Genomic DNA, 16,135 nt, shown 5'->3' on the forward strand with positions numbered 1-16,135 from the left:
GATATTAACCATATTACCCACAATGCATGGAGATGCTGATGTTATTCATCTATTTCTGTGCTGTGCTCTGGCCCCCGCCCCCTCTCGAGCTCTCCTCTCACCTCTCCCACAGACTTTCAGTTTAACACTCTCCTATTACATTATTTACATCTCCTTCTCCCCCTCATTTTGGTGCAGTTTATCGGTTTAATCAGCCTGTGTTGGGTGAGGAGTAGGAGGAAGGGAGGGAAGTCGTGATCTGCATCACTATTATAGCCTCCGAGTGATGCATCTTTTTTAGACTCCAAACATGAGCCTGTGAGATGAGATATGCATCCCGTGCCAATTAGTAGGAAAGTCGCTTGGGGAAAATGGCATTCATCGCCACATCATCATTTTCAAACCACACACAGACAATTGCATCGAAAGAGACATTATCTTTATTAAAATATGCACAGCATTGGAAAACGTACGTAGAATATCATCAGGCAAAGTAAGGTGCAACAGCAGAGCTTGAGGTTTCATTTAAATGAGGAATCATTCCAAGGGGAAGAACGGAGTGGGCATGCTTTAATTCATAACTGGGACAGATATTACAATATCATTTCATCGTGGCTTTCTGGCAATATGGCTTTCTCAATCATTTGGTACTGACATTATTTGCATTTTAAGAGGCACACAAGATACAGCATAGACAACCAAAAGAGAAATGACAAAAAAAAAGAAAAAACATCAGTGATGCATTGAATGAGTGTGGTTGGGGGTTTGGGAATACAGTTTATTGTTATGGAAAACGTGAAAGAATGCAAAGAAACCAGATAGAGATTTCAGCGGAGGCACTTCAATTCTTCTCTGAGCTCTCTAATGGATTTGGCTAATGTTGCCTCGAAATGGGCATCAGATTTTGCTTGCCCAGATGAATATCCACTTTTTGTGTGCACGTGTGTGCGTGCACGTGTGTGGTCTGGCAGCACATCCTTGCTTTAAGGCAAGTGTCCCTTTAATGAGGCTTTGCAGCAAAAGGGCTCCCTAGGACTCTTGACGTGCATTGCATTTTAAACACACTCCTTCACTTCACACTCACACACTCACACTCTGATAAACTGATTGGTGTTTTGGGTGTTTTTTTGTTTTTTTTAAATACACTAAGAGCTTGTCGATGACAGTCAACTGATTAACCAGTGTCCTGAATGGCGTAAACGCTTGTCAATGCCAGCCAACCTTTCTGATGGCTTGTAATTATATTTCTTTCCTCACAATGTCTCTCTGTGACACCCTCTGGCCTCATGTTTATGTATCTCACCACGCCACGGTGTTTTTCAGAGTCTGTCAAACACCTCTCGGGTGCATCTCAATTCACATTTATTGAGCTGCAAAGAAGTAATAATATGGACACTAAGTAGAAAATGAGTTGAGTAATAAACACACCTGTGTTGTCGGAATATTATTTTGAAAAGGGGTTTCTTTGTGTATACATTGTATCTATTGTAGACTGCTTTTGTTTTTTCTTTGTCTAGGCAACCACTTGGGTCCTTTTCATGTTTAGAATCAGGGCTGACTGAATTGATTTCGGTGCAGCGCTAAATATCCAAGAAATACAATACACAAGTTGGCACAAATTGAAAGTTTCTGGGGGAGTAACTCAAGTATTGTTCTACTTTTGTGTTCAAATGATAGCTTTGCTTGCTTGTTTTAGAAGAGACTGTAACCCTCAGGAAATCAACTCATTAGATTCCTCGATGAACCCGTCTTATTGAATGCTATCGGCTTTGTAATGCAAAGTATTGTTCTTGCGCGCAACAAAATCAAATGCTGTTTGAAGCACATGCTACATCAATGAATGATTTGGGAAGTGGTCTCCGAGGAACGAGTAGACACTCTGGTTTACAGGGGGCTAACACCACCTGAAAAATCAAAGTCTCATTTAGACCACAGCCATTGCTCAATAGCTGCTCTGGTATCGACCGCTTTCAGAGGCTGTCTGTGTGTGCGTGTGTGTGTGTGTAGGTGGGAGGCCCGTTGGGTTGGGAGTTGAATTGTCTTGGGATAGGAAGGAGGGAGATATGCAGCAGGTAAAAGGCAATATACGCCATTGATGATGGTGGTCTGACATTACATGTGTGAAACAAAGATCTGTTCACAGCTCCTAGATCACAGGTGTCAAACTCAAAACCCAGGGGCCAGATCTGGTCTGCTATATCATTTTATGGGGCCCACCAAAGCTCATTATGTGCATCGACTTTATGTTTCGTGATAAAATACCAAAATCACAATTTTTTTGTTACCAATATCGTCTATAAAGTAAAAATAATAATTGAACAAATAGCTTTTACTGTTATTTGTTTCAAAAGTATTTATTCATTGATTTGTCATATAAATGTAAAATGAGGTGATCGTACATTTATTTTGCTTCATAGTCCCAACTGTTAGGAAACTAACTATGATGTGGCCCTTGACAAGAGTTTGAAATGCTTTTTTTTTTAATGACAAACATTTCTTTCTTAATATAGAACAATGTGAATTTTGGAAGGTTGCAGATAACAATAAGAAGGTTCAGCGCATGTTGAATTTAATATTTATAAAAGCTGCCATTCAGTACAATGAAAAGGTGTATTAATGTGCCAATAGTGTGACCTTCAGCCATCGAAAAAGTGAAGATTCAATCTGTACTAAAAGCAGCTTCTGTTCTGATTCTGTAGTGAAAATGAAAAACGGGCATCAAAATTTCCCTCCACAATTTCTGAGGTCCTGAATCTCAACTGTTTCTCTGAGTCTTTTGGAACAGTCACCTTGGTAAAATACCAGGTGTAACTTTTATAGCACTTTAAAACTCAACTTAATTCCAAGGACTCTCAAACATCCATCCTATCTCTTGAAGGTGACAGGATTGCTTTTCCATCACAAAGAGTATTTGGAGGCTGGCAGGCAAACACAAATCACGGTAAGATTAGTTGCGAACGAGTGAGTGCTGGTAATGAGCATGGAACACACCCCAGGTTGGCACAGCTTGAAAGAATCTGCCGTAATCTGCACCCCACCTTGTTTTCTTCTCGAGAAGGGAGACATTATTTAACAGTGGCAGTTTTATTTTCCATGTCACATCGCTAAGGTCTGCATCACAGACCTTGATATAAGATGCCTGATGTGTCCAATCAGCGCGTACTTGTGTTCGTGGCTGGAGCTCTGATCTCTCTTTAAGATAGTTAGCACTGTCCGATTCGCGGTGCTTGCATGCTGGTGTTTAATGTTTGCTCACAGGCGCAAATTGGAGATGAGAGGAAGTTAATATGGATTGCGATCGCTCCTCACCTCACCACTCATCTTTCTGTTCCTCCGTGATAAAGATTGATTTAGCTTGACCAATAGAATCTTGTTATCATTAAATGTTAGGGTGAGTTTGAATGAAAATCAAGGCAGTGTGTTTTGGTACAAACTGATGCTGTTTTGTACAACAGTGGAACCTCTAAAGTCAAATGCAGAGGTGGTAAAATATGAACATGAGAGTAACTGCGCTACAGAAACTGAACACTAAAGAAATATATATGCTGGATGTTATGTGAATGGGTATTGCAGTCAAAGAATTCACATTTGGGGCACATTTTAATACTACCATAAATCAACTCAGTTTTTTTTTGTTAATTTTCGTTAACAATGCCATTGAATCATACCCTTTTTATGACAGTCAATTCTTGTTAAAATATTATTTAAAGAGGCAATTTTAATGAATTCTTATGGTTTCACAATAGGTACACTTAAAAATCAGAGTAAAATGTCAAATCTAATAAATGTACAGTGTAAATGAACAAAGACCGTCGTACCCTAGGAGGAATTGAGGAAAATCTATATTTTTATACTGTATGTTAAATAGTAAATTAGTCCGTGATTTATGAATAATATGGTGGTGCCAGCAAATTAATTTTATCTTGAAGCACGATTCCCTTTGAAGAAATTGAAAAAAAGTTGCCCTGACAGATCAGCCACAATCCATTTTAAAGCTAAAATAGTCCTCTATATTGTTCAGTTAATTTTGATCTGCCCTCTTGGTTTCTTCACTGCTGCTGCTTGGGGACTGGTGGGAAAACCAAGTGCAGTGGTGGCTCTTCCCATATGTGACTTAATCTGCAGTCCATCAATGCTATGCCTTTAAGTCCCATTAACTGGCCCGACAGACCATCACCTTCATTAGAAAAACAGGACTGATATGAGTTAGCAATGTGTAGCAATCACAGACCGATGCACATGAGGGCACACAGAAAACAAGGCTGAGCTGTGTCATGTAGAATTAATTACAGCTGAGTGATATGCTATATTGTGAATATTGTAAGGACGTGCCATATATATTCCATTCTCCCTATCGTTGTTTATCCATTTTTCAAGCAAAGTTTTCCACAAGCTATACTGAATTGTGGCAATAGTGAGCCGCAAGAACAAGAGATGCAGTAAGCTTCACTGAAAAATAACTTTTTCCTCAGCATGGCAACAGCATTCTATGGCAATAAGCTTGTGTAGTGAGAAACAACCAAGAGCGGTAATAAAACATCACGCAATACAAAATGAAGGTACATTTCTAAAAAACTGTTAATGAAAATGAATAACGAGCTAGGTTAGGTCACATAACGACTACTACTACAATGGAAAGAACAACAAACGCATCATAAATAACTACTTACAAAAGGGCCACCTCAAGGAATTCTGGGAATTCCAGCGTCATTACAGTATTATTTTTTTGTCATTATCCATGCACTCTGTTTATCTAAGTCACAAAAAATAAGAAGAACTTAACATTTGCTTCTTCTTTTATTTTGCGACATCATTTCTGCAGTCACAACAGACAGAGACAGTGTGCCGCACAACCCATAAGGCACTTGTACCCGAAAGAGCGGCTACATCTTTGGTTTAGTTACATTTTGGGTTCAAGCAGTTAGACGGGAAGAAGCACAAAAAACAGAACACGGAGATCCAAAGGATGTGTGTCAACAAAGATATCAAGTGATCTACTGCACTGGCTGCACTACAGGGTTATAGGCACCAGAAACTTAAAACTGTCCACTTTAGGGAAAAACATATTTTTATTGTGTTTTGCTTGAATTTAATACGGTTATATTGCAGCATACCGAATGAATTTCTCATTTGTGCTGGGATATTTATTGTCACTCTCAAATAAAGTAAGTTAGAAAGAAAAGTTACTAGTCATTATGCAGAGATGGGCATTCAGTCCCAAGGACAGTACGGTCCGTCCCCACATCTCGTACGGATGGACCCCCATTTGGGGACGCAGGACAGAGATTGAGAATTTTATTTTTTTTAAATCGACGGACATAGCAAGGGCGGAAGTGGGTTTTCGTCCATCCCTGTAATTAATCATCCCTATCAAGTACCGGTATTGAATTAAAATATTTGCACTCATAGCAGAATGAAATCTTGCAATGCCGTTGTGTGTACTGGCCCTTTAACTGAGAGTTCACCTGAGAGAAAGAGTGCGAGAGAGAGCGTGAGACTCAAAAACACAGAAGTGACACCCCGGGGCTGTTTGAAGAAGCAATTGAGAGCCAAAATAAGCATCTTAAGTTGTGTTTAATTTTAGCAACGGGATGAAGTGCAATAAATACAGCCACCTCGACAGTGTGACCCCGGTCCAAGATCATTTGTGAATTTGCCACGTGACAACAGGAATCTGAGAAAGGATCCGGTACGCTGTGTAACAATAACTGGCTGCTGCCTCATTTAGAGACAAAAAGTGCCTTTGAGTGTTTATAATATAGAAAATACCTCATTTCATTAATGTGGAGACCCGTGACTGTAGTCCAAATGGGCTCATGTATTTACAAATCTGTTTTTATGGCTACATTTAGCTATTGTGCTTTTTAATTAGTTGTGTTTTGTAGTTCGGAAATTACAGTAAGTAGATGTGAATACAAAATTAACCAGATAATGCGCTTTAAGGAATGTTTCGGAATTATAAAACCTCTGCTGTTAGCCTCTCGTCATCCATCTGTCTTTTTTGATAATCACTTAATTGATGTGGGGGACAGACTGTTGAAATGTAAGGACTGAAGTGCTTTAAAAGGATGGAGACAGATTATTTTATGAATAAGGACGGAGGAACGATGACAAACGGGTGCGCAGGTCATAGACGGAGGACGGGGGTGGACCAGTAAAAGAGGGTATATATTTATTGTGATATAAAATGGCTCATATCATGATATAAGATTTTTTGTCTCCATATCACTCATTATTAATGATGGGTTGAAGATTCCTCTCCCAGGAAAAATGAGGCTAAGATTTTCACATCCTCAAATTATTGCACACATGATTTTAAAGTTAAACACGTGAGCTATCATTAGAGCTCTAGTCAAATTGGAATTAGCACTTCAAATTCACTCATTATACAGCGAAAACCCAGGGATGGAATTGCATATATAAATATTCTAATAAGATGTAACTCATCTGAGGTTTAGCCTCACTTTCTCTCCCCATTATATATTCTCTCTTCTGCTCTTTTTCTTCCCTGCTGCTAGTCTTTTGTCTTTAGAGCCTTCTTTCCCCCCCCACTAATACCTCACCCTCTTCCTATGGTGTATGTGTTTGCATAGGTGTGTATTTGTGTGAAAGAAAAGAAAGTGATGAAGTTTCAAGGGAGAGGAGAGAGACTAAGAGTGAAGCAAGTGATGAATCTCCCCACCGTCTGTAATACTCGCCTGTTCCTCTGCTTCGTCTCCCCCATTCTTGACCCAAATCTAATGCGACAGGACTCATTTTTTTCTCTAACCTCCCTCTCACACATACACACCTCCTCCAACCATCCCTCCTCCCATCCCACTACCACAGAAGTCGTGCACCACCCTTCTATTTTTATATTTTTGTCCTTGAATTATAATCCCTGAGCATTTCTGTGATCCATAAAGGAGGAAGAGAAAATATCCCCCCCAATGCGCGCACGTACGTGTGTGATTAGTGCATCGTTACCAATTTCAAGTCATTCGCCATTACTGAAGCGCACATTTCTCTTATTAATGAGGTGAAATGGAGTGAGCATTAAACGAATGTAATGCTGACAGATCAGGCTGTTCTTTCCATTGCTATCCTACTCCCTAACCCTATCATCACCCCCCCACCACACACATCCCCCATCTTAGAAAGTTATCCGCTGTAGCCAATTAGCATGACTGCTCCGTCTAGAGTTCGACCCCCCTCTTCCGCATTCATTCGTCCTTCTCATCTTTTCTGTCTTCCTCTCTATCGTTTTCCAACCAATACTCTCACTCGCTCTCTTTCTCATTAGAGCAGTGTTGGAACATTGTGAATCATAATAGGTGTTCTCCACTGTGAAATGACTTCAGCTTTGTTCAATTTCAAAGCTTGTAGTGAGAGTAATGGTAAACAATCTGCAATTCGATGCAGAATTGCACATTTGCACAATCACGGCTGTCCATATTTTAATAGGCTGAAAGACAGTCTGAAAGAGCAGAGTCCGGGTGGAGACGGCACCGCGGATCTGTTCTATAAACCCTGAATGTAATATGCAAGGAGGGGGATTATCATGGAGTGCCAGGCGCTGCTTTTGGGGATTTTGTTTCCGTGACACCGTGACGTTGGCTTTGTTTCCCTGACAGCGGGCGTGTGTGTGTCATTGTGTATGTTTATGTGAGTGCGACATCCAGGCATCTGTTTCCTGCTGGAAAAGGTTAATTACATCTCCACTGCCTGACTGGACGTGTGATGCATAATCACAAACACTAATGAGACCTATGAATATGTGTGTGTAAGTGTGTGTGTTCGTGCATCTTTGTCTTTGGGTCTTCATGTGAATTTTGAAAAGGCAGTGCTGTCGTGCGTAAATGGATATTTTATCCACTTGTTTCGGGCTTGAAAATGTATTGTTGGAGCCAAGATGCACTCAGAGGCATTCTAAACTCACACATTCCAACAGGTGATTGCTGAATATACACTGCGGTGGTATTTATGGGCAGACACGCTCACTGGAGGACATGAATTGATGGCTCTGCAGCGCTTTCTGTGTGTTTGTAATTACTTGCCTCTCTATTAATGAGACCGAGAAGTTCTGGTGTCTGAGGAGGGAATTCTCACAAACCCTGTTGCTCATTCTGACCCCTGACTCCTATCTTTACACTTGAGTGACGCTGCTGATTGGACAGCTGCTCAGTTTTCGATCGTGCCCAGCTCAGTGTGAAAATCTAGATGAGCTCCAGCGCACCGCGGGTGACTTTGGAAATGGCTGTCGAGTTTCTCACCAAGTTGGAATTCTCCCTAAGTTGAACTGACATGAACGGGAGATGCAGGAGCATCAGCACTCCGCACGGCTTCGGTTCCAATTCAGTGTGGAATGGCGATTAAGGACGAGAAAAGAGAAATGGGGTATCACTGAGAGGTGTGAAGAGAGAAATAATGGATTTCTGGATCCTGCTGACTTCACGTGACCAAATTGGGCACTGGCAAATACAAGCGATAAACGGTATAAAATTGGAAATTAAAAAGTATTCGACCCCCAAAAGCAAACACACACACACACAGCCCCACACACACACGAAATACAATACAACCATAATAACATGCGAGGAATGGGTAATGGGAATTCATTAAAACAACGCACAATATCTTGTGGCTGCTGATTTCAGACAGTTAAGAAGTAAATATTAAACTTGGCTCCTCATCAACGTTTCAAGTCTGAAATAAGCGAGGAACTCAACCGTGGTCTGAAAAACATTGACATGCTAAAAAGTCTGATTCTCATCTGGCATTAACACTTAAACATCCTATTGAAGTTTGGTTGTTTAGCATTCTAAAGAAAAGAAGAGGTGACGTCGGCAATGCGCGTTACACGTATGTCTCCTGATCCTTCCATTGTTCTACCTTTTCACTCTCATCTTCCTGTTGCTGCTGCTTTTTCTTCACCTTCTGTCTGTTGCAAAAGCTGTTTAGGCCACAAAAGCAGAGACAGGTGAAGGGCATCTCCAAACTAATTTGCTGCCGTCATGTCGACCTGTTCAGAAGAAAGACGGGAGATGGGAAGAAAGAAGAAAATGTTATATTAAAATGTTTCTCTGTCATGGGGCATAACTTGACGCTGGCATATGATGTGGTAAATGCATCTCCATTTTTTTCCTGGAAATAAACAATGATGATGTGAAATGTAAGGGAGAGAAGAGAGTTTGTCAATGTGCGACTCATTCGTTCTTTCATTACTTGCAGACTCGACTATTGCAATAGCCTCCTCTTTGGACATCCCTCCACACATCCCCAAAACGGCAATACATCTAGAGGTCCGCCGCTCACCTCCTCACCCAAACCTGCTCCAAGAAGCACTTTAGCTCCATCCCCCAACAATACAAAGTTTTTCTATTGCCCTACAAATTGCTCCAAAACTCACCTCTCCGACCTCTTGCAACGTAAACGTCTCACCCGCCACCTCCATTCTGCTGACTCCACCCGCCTCCTCATGCCCATCACCCGCACAAAACTCAGACTAATTAGAAAATTTCAAGTGCCTTCTCAAAAACCACCTGTCCAAACAGACATTTCTTTAATCTCTTTTCTTTTATGTTTAATTGTTGTCTCTGTTTTTTGTTGTCATTGTTTGCCCCATAACGCGTCTTTGAATGTCCCCCCAAAAAAGCACTATATAAATCCAATGCAATATAGTAGTAATAATAATAATAATAATTATTATTATTATTATTATTTGGCATACCCACCTCAGGGTAATAGAAGAAAACAAGGGGTGGATGTCCTTGGGCTATTAAAATTCATATTTAATTACATAATTAGGAGGAAAAAGTGACATTTGAAACACAACCCTTCATGTAAAATCCTCAATTAAGTGAGCAAATTCTTTCCTGCGTGTGTTTTGCATTTTCTATGGCTTTTTTTTTTTTTAGTTATTCCAAAGGAAGGACCAACCTCAACAAAATATAGGTGAAGAACAAACAAGTGAGAGTAATACATATTGGAATTTACACATCACATTACGTATCATGTAAAATATACGTATAATATTTAAAAAATGCTCAGCTCCAAGAAAATGACGGCATTTGACAAAATTATAACTTTGAGCTGACGTACAAGCTGGATTCATGACCATTCAGACAAAATCCCAATTTATTAACTATCAGGAATTTGTCTTTGAGTTTGGAGAAGCCTCCACATTCATGATATCCATTGTTAATGTGCTAATGAATGGTCAAATGTATTTTATTCCTCATATGAAAATTGGTCCACTCAAAATAGTGCAGACAGCTGAAAGCTTTCTGCAGTATACAAAAACCGCAATGCAGAGCAAGTTAGTGTGGTTTAATAAATCGGACAGTTTCCATACTTTGACACATAGGCAGAGTCAACAGATGAATTGTGGCATAGTGGTTGAATTCATGCTGCAGTTTAACAAAGTGGAAATTCTTTCTTTTTCCTTCTTTTACTTAACATTTTTCCATGCACTCCATTTATTGCATGTCTCTTTGTTTCTCTTTCTCTCTCACACATGCACACAAACAGCCCCGGGGAGTGTTAAGGCTCACCAAACTCCCAGCATTAACAGTTTTTATGAGTGTGCAACCAGCAAATCCCAAACGAGCACTGAGATTAGAAGACACAAGGTGAAACTGAGAGCTTCATTAAATACCAACCTGAGTCAGCAACGCTAGCAAGGCTGGCTGGGGAATATACCCAATGTATGTGGATGGGAGTGGATGACAAACAGGCAGGCGTAAAACAAACCTTAGATGTGAGCATGATGTGCATTGTATGTGTGCAATTAGCCAATAAACAGTGACAAAAATGTCCCAGGCCAATCACATTATTTGACCGGCCCTCATAGTGACCATGAAGACAAATGAAAATGTTAATTATGCTGTGCTTTTATTTAAGTGCACAAATGTGGATGCTAGTAGAAGCGAGGTAGCAAGCAACAGCTATGACGTTATTTCTGCAATGTTGCCGACTTTGTGACATTTTTTGCCATTTGTGTATTTAAGCGACGCCTGATGTTAGCAAAGTTCTTGTGCCCTGCACGTGGAGTGAAGAGGGACAAGACGATTTGGCCTGATGATACTGTACGCATTATAAGTCATCACTGTATCATTGTACATCTCTGTCAATAATATTAACTATACCTCCCACTTATCTAGATATTTGGGAATCTAGACATGGAACAGCTAGTATGAGTTAACAGTTGGTGCACAAAATGTGACTTATAATTTTTAAAGTGTAACGATTTGATCATTACCACTTATAAATTTTTTTTTGAAGAAAATTTGTAATTGTAACAATACACACCATATCTACAATGTATTGAAACAAGACATGACACATCTTCTAAATACATAAAAAAATATTTACAAAGTTGAGGTTAGCACATTGGCAAGTTTTCCAGTTGACCAATTCAGTTCTACAATAAAGTGGAAGTGCACATACTGTGCATATAGGATATTATTAAACCTCATCCTGCTCTCGTTATAACCTGCACCTCATATATTCAAGACTTCCCACTCCGTATCCAATGGCTTTAGACCCTATGTGACATGGCAGAGTAAATCACATAGGAATAGAAAGCCATAAAACACAGCAGCGAGACGGTCGTGCAGTGGCAGCAGGAGTAAACTTCTCCTCGCACACAATGTTTCCTGCTGCAGGTTCAGGAGAGTGGCGCACTCCGATTTTAACAGCCCCAGCTCGCCTGACAGCTTACATGGCCCTGCAGAGGATTTACAACAATATTGAGACATCTAACTCTGCTGTCGCTCTTTTCTCAAGTGTATCCTCCAAACTTCAACTCCCAAAACCCTCAGAACAAAACCCCACTTGCGCTGTGCTGTGGTGTGGTTTTACTAACGGCCTATATCCTTGTCGTGCAGAGATGCAGCAAATGAAAATAACAGCCTGCAGACGTTCTGTATTATTAATTGGCTGAAAATTGATGAGTCAACATGAACGCAGAGAGGCAACTAGAGAGGAAGGCAAGCAAAGAAGTTGACATGCAGCTACAAATCAGTGTAGGGCAAACTACTTGGGAAATATAGGCCGCTAAGCTGCAATTTACTCAACATTAAATGAATCTTAACAACACGGAAGCTTCCCAACAGAGATTGTATTGTAACAAGCTGCACTTAAAATATAATGACAAAAGTAGCAGAAAAAAATACATATACATTTTTTTTTTTTTTAACACTGACCACATTTTTTAATTGTAACTTTGGATACAGAAGATAATCTTGCTTCTTAATACTCCTGCTATCATCAATGTCTTGGGCTAATGCAATGACTATTACTATTAACCTAACAATGTATGCTAAACAATTAATGTATTCTAGCTGCAGAAGTGGTGATCATGCTCCTCTGTTAAATTTTGCATTTTTTTTCGTTATCAAATATCAAATCAATTATTTAAATATGCGACAAAAATTTGGTTTTATAGAGCAAACAAAATGCATAAATATTTTTGAATAACTTAACATAAAAGTTCCAGTTCCAGTTATGTTTGTCTTCTAATTTTTCCTTCCTCTTGCTGTCTACATTTTTTTTCTTATCATCACTGAGCTTTACGCATGCTACACTCTGCTGCCTGATGCAAGCTCATCCCCTTGTAAATTGCCACTGGGCAAGAAGCTCCCTGCTGCCTCTTCCTTGCCACGTGTCTGTGTCGGTGGGCGGGTTGCTCGGAGGGGATGGATCATATACCGGTGCGCAGCGGCAACTGTGGATCACCTTGAGTTACTAAAATAAAAACACAACTCACTGAACTTGCTTTAACTAGAACTTTTATTAACTTCAGTTTCACACTATTGACATTGCATTTTCCTTTTCTTGTCAGTTATGCGGTTGTAAACATAGAATTGAAAAATTGTCCAGTTCCAAGTCTTAAGAGTTTCTGTTTCAGCCTTTAAAAATTTCTCACTGTCAGGCGTTGCTGGTACGATGTGAAGCCCTCCATCCCACTTGGCGACGAACATTTGTGACTGTTGGCGAAAGTAGCAAAATGCACGTTCGTTTCAGGGTTTGTTCAAGGTCACCGATGTTGTTTTTTCTTGTTGCAAGGAGGTTTTGAATATGTTTAAAATTCTCTTGTGACAAAAAAAGTTCATGTGACTGTTTGGCGAATGCTTAAATAAACCCTCAAGGACTCTGACAAGAACACAACATCCGCTATGTTCGCAAGCACTCGCAAATGTTCTGCACTCAGTGGGATAGCGAAATAAAGGTTCATCTCATGGTAGTGTCCTGAGGGTCTTTAGTTTGACATTTTCTTTGAAATATAATAAAATTCTGTGGTGGCTTAACACTAGAGGGCCCCTGGGAGCCACCCCGGCACCTAGCTACAAATGATATACTTGACAAAATCATTACAGGCATGTTGATGATATTTTTGGAGCTGGGCTGATTCGGTCTCAGAATGGAGAAACTACAAAAGAAAATGGAAATAGTTGGTTAGACAAGTTATATGAGCACACGTATCCATTGGAAATGGCTCACTGAATCCTGCCCCACTGCAAACAGACTTCATATTTGAACAGTGACCCAGAATGAAATACAGGAAGTCTCAATTTGCGAACGAGTTCCGTTCCTAAACTGGCGATGTAACCTGAATTTCCGTGTAAATTGGAATGAACCCTTTAATACTCCCTAAATTTCTGAATAAATATATAAATACACATTTTATACTTCATGTCAAAACAATCAATTCAAATAAAAAAATAAGTCACTGTAGTTAACACTGCTCAGAAGTGGGGCCATTGTGTAAGCGCTCACATTACATTGCGACCACATGCCTCCCCAGTAACGGGCATGTGCAGAAGAGACGACGTCACTCACAACATAGTATATACGGAAGTAAATTTGATCCACTGTGCAAGGGCATTTCTACAGAAGAGCGATTCAAAGTAGAAATATCGTATTTGGCGATAATGATTTCATTCTCAATTATTACTATCACCATAAATGTCCGCTTCATGTTTCAAGTGGGATTAAAGTAAAATAAAATATATACTCAATACTGTTACTCAAAACAACTTTGCAGATTCAACCTCCCAGCCGCCAGCACTCTCCTGCCGCCCACGCGGAGCGCATTTTGGCCTCCGGATGACGTCACTGAGGGATGACCTGGTTGGTCGGCTGCGGTTAAATTCCCCCAAAAATCCCATACGTATCCAATCTAGGACCACATATGAGAATGGTCCAAATAGGATTTGAAAAAAATGGACTTGAGCTGTTCAAACTACCCTAAAAACAAAACAAAACAAATAAACCTGAGGACTTCCTGTATTGACAAACTAAAATCTCATGCAAATAAAACGCAAAGTGACATGTCATACTATTTCGAGATTTCTGTTATCATTTATGCATATAACCAAGTAATATGTATATACAACACACTACTTCATAAAAAAATACTCCTGCCAACTACTATAGTATACTGTACTTGTAAATAATTAACATTCCGACCACAAAATCATCAGGACAATGACACTCTCAATCAATGAAATATGTTTAGAAGACGGTAAACCTCAATCCTCTCTCGTCACTATTTTTGAATATAAGATAGATGGCAGTATAACACAATAACATCGGACTCCAATCATGTCCACAAGATCGATCAAATTACAAGGCATGTTTTGCTTGAGTTTTCTGCAAAAAACACTACCATGTCCTTGGCTGTGGGGATTGTATGCTGTGAGACTCCTTTAATTGATTGAACAATAAAACCAGAGTGACCAATACTTACATAAAACTTGTCATCACTATCTTCGGAGTTTGAAGACAATCCTATTGGACCAGTGATGTCATGCACACACTTGGTCAAACTGGATGGGCGGATAGTGGGCAGACCTGGCTCACAAAAATATTGAGTTTTATGCATCTTTTCAAAGCAATTTCATGGCGTTTTTGCCAAAGTAATCATTGGAAAATTCTTCTTTTTTTGGACATGAACTGAATCGTAAAGGTTTAAGGTAACTTTTGCTCACGTCTCTTACACTTTAATAAGATGGAAACGGTCTCAGATCTCATATTCAATCAGCATTTCTTTAATGTAATAATGACCCAAACCATTTGGTGATAGTGACTGGAGGTCTTCCAGTCAGGTTTCAAAGTGATTCATAGCGCAGAGGTTCCCTGTTACAGGTTTTTAATGACATAATCCTGGCAAATGACACTGGTGACTATGTGTGTCTGGTTTTGTTGGATTTACAGTGGATCTCAGTATTCTGTTGGCTCATTTGCGGCACCAGGTGGGCATGATTGGTAGTACCTTTGGGTGGTTTAGATCCTATTTGGCTGTCAGAACTTTTTGTATTAGCACTGGTTGTTCTGAGTCCTGCAGTGTTCCACTGTCATACGGTGTTCCATCCATCCATCTTCTGTACTGCTTCTCCTCACTAGGGTCGCGGGGGTGCTGGAGCCTATCCCAGCTATCTTCGGGCAGTAGGTGGGGGACACCCTGAACTGGTTGCCAGCCAATTGCAGGCCACACGAAGACGAACAACCATCCGCGCTCACACTCATACCTAGGGGCAATTCAGAGTGTTCATTTGGCCTGCCATGCATGTTTTTGGAATGTGGGAGGAAACCGGAGTACCCGGAGGAAACCCACGCAAGCACGGGGAGAACATGCAAACTCCACACAAGATGGCCGGAGCCGGGATCGAACCCACGTCCGATGCTGTATCTCACTGTGAGGCCATCGTGATAACCAGTCAGCCACGGTGTTCCGCATGGTTCAATTCTGGGGCCTCTGCTTTTTTCATTGTATCAGCTTTCTTTGGGACCCATCTTAAGGAAACATGCTATTTTCTGACACTTGTATGAGGATGACTTTCAGATTTACGTCCCGCTGAGCAAAAAAAGACGCTTTCTCATTAAGGCCACTTTTATCTTGTCTGGAGGAAATCATGATCTGGATGGCACTGAATTTCCATCAAATAAATCATAATCTATGGTGTTTGGCCCAAGTGGCCCTTGTAATTGCCATCCTGCTGACTTGAGCGCCCTGGTTCATTATCTCAAGCCAAATAATCTAGAAAATGGGTCTTAAAGAGGACAGTGAAGTTTAAATTGAACTGGAAAATTGGTGCTGTTATTAAATCCAACTTTTTTTCAATTTTGCCGGCTAACTAAGGTAAATTATCTCTTTTCTAAACAGCTCTTTGAA

At 40.2% G+C, this 16,135-nt stretch overlaps 1 long non-coding RNA gene across 3 annotated transcripts in view; it reads right to left on the bottom strand.

Annotated features, from left to right (window-relative positions):
• Positions 1-1,100: 1,100 nt before the first annotated feature.
• The window catches only part of LOC148327785 (uncharacterized), a 29,494-nt gene continuing 14,459 nt past the window's right edge, over positions 1,101-16,135 (bottom strand). Inside the window, exons 3-4 of one of the 3 annotated variants that reach the window (XR_015845834.1) lie at positions 14,711-14,814; positions 13,013-13,390 (exon numbers count right to left, since the gene is read on the bottom strand). This is a non-coding gene — a long non-coding RNA (uncharacterized LOC148327785). Of the gene's footprint in view, positions 8,981-13,012; positions 14,815-16,135 lie in introns of those variants that run through there. The other 2 variants (XR_015845832.1, XR_015845833.1) reach the window with 2 other exon arrangements.

Source organism: Idiotropiscis lumnitzeri, chromosome 11, assembly GCF_059441095.1.
Source record: "Idiotropiscis lumnitzeri isolate Australia: NSW breed Sydney's pygmy pipehorse chromosome 11, RoL_Ilum_1.0, whole genome shotgun sequence".
NCBI classification, from domain to species: domain Eukaryota; kingdom Metazoa; phylum Chordata; class Actinopteri; order Syngnathiformes; family Syngnathidae; genus Idiotropiscis; species Idiotropiscis lumnitzeri.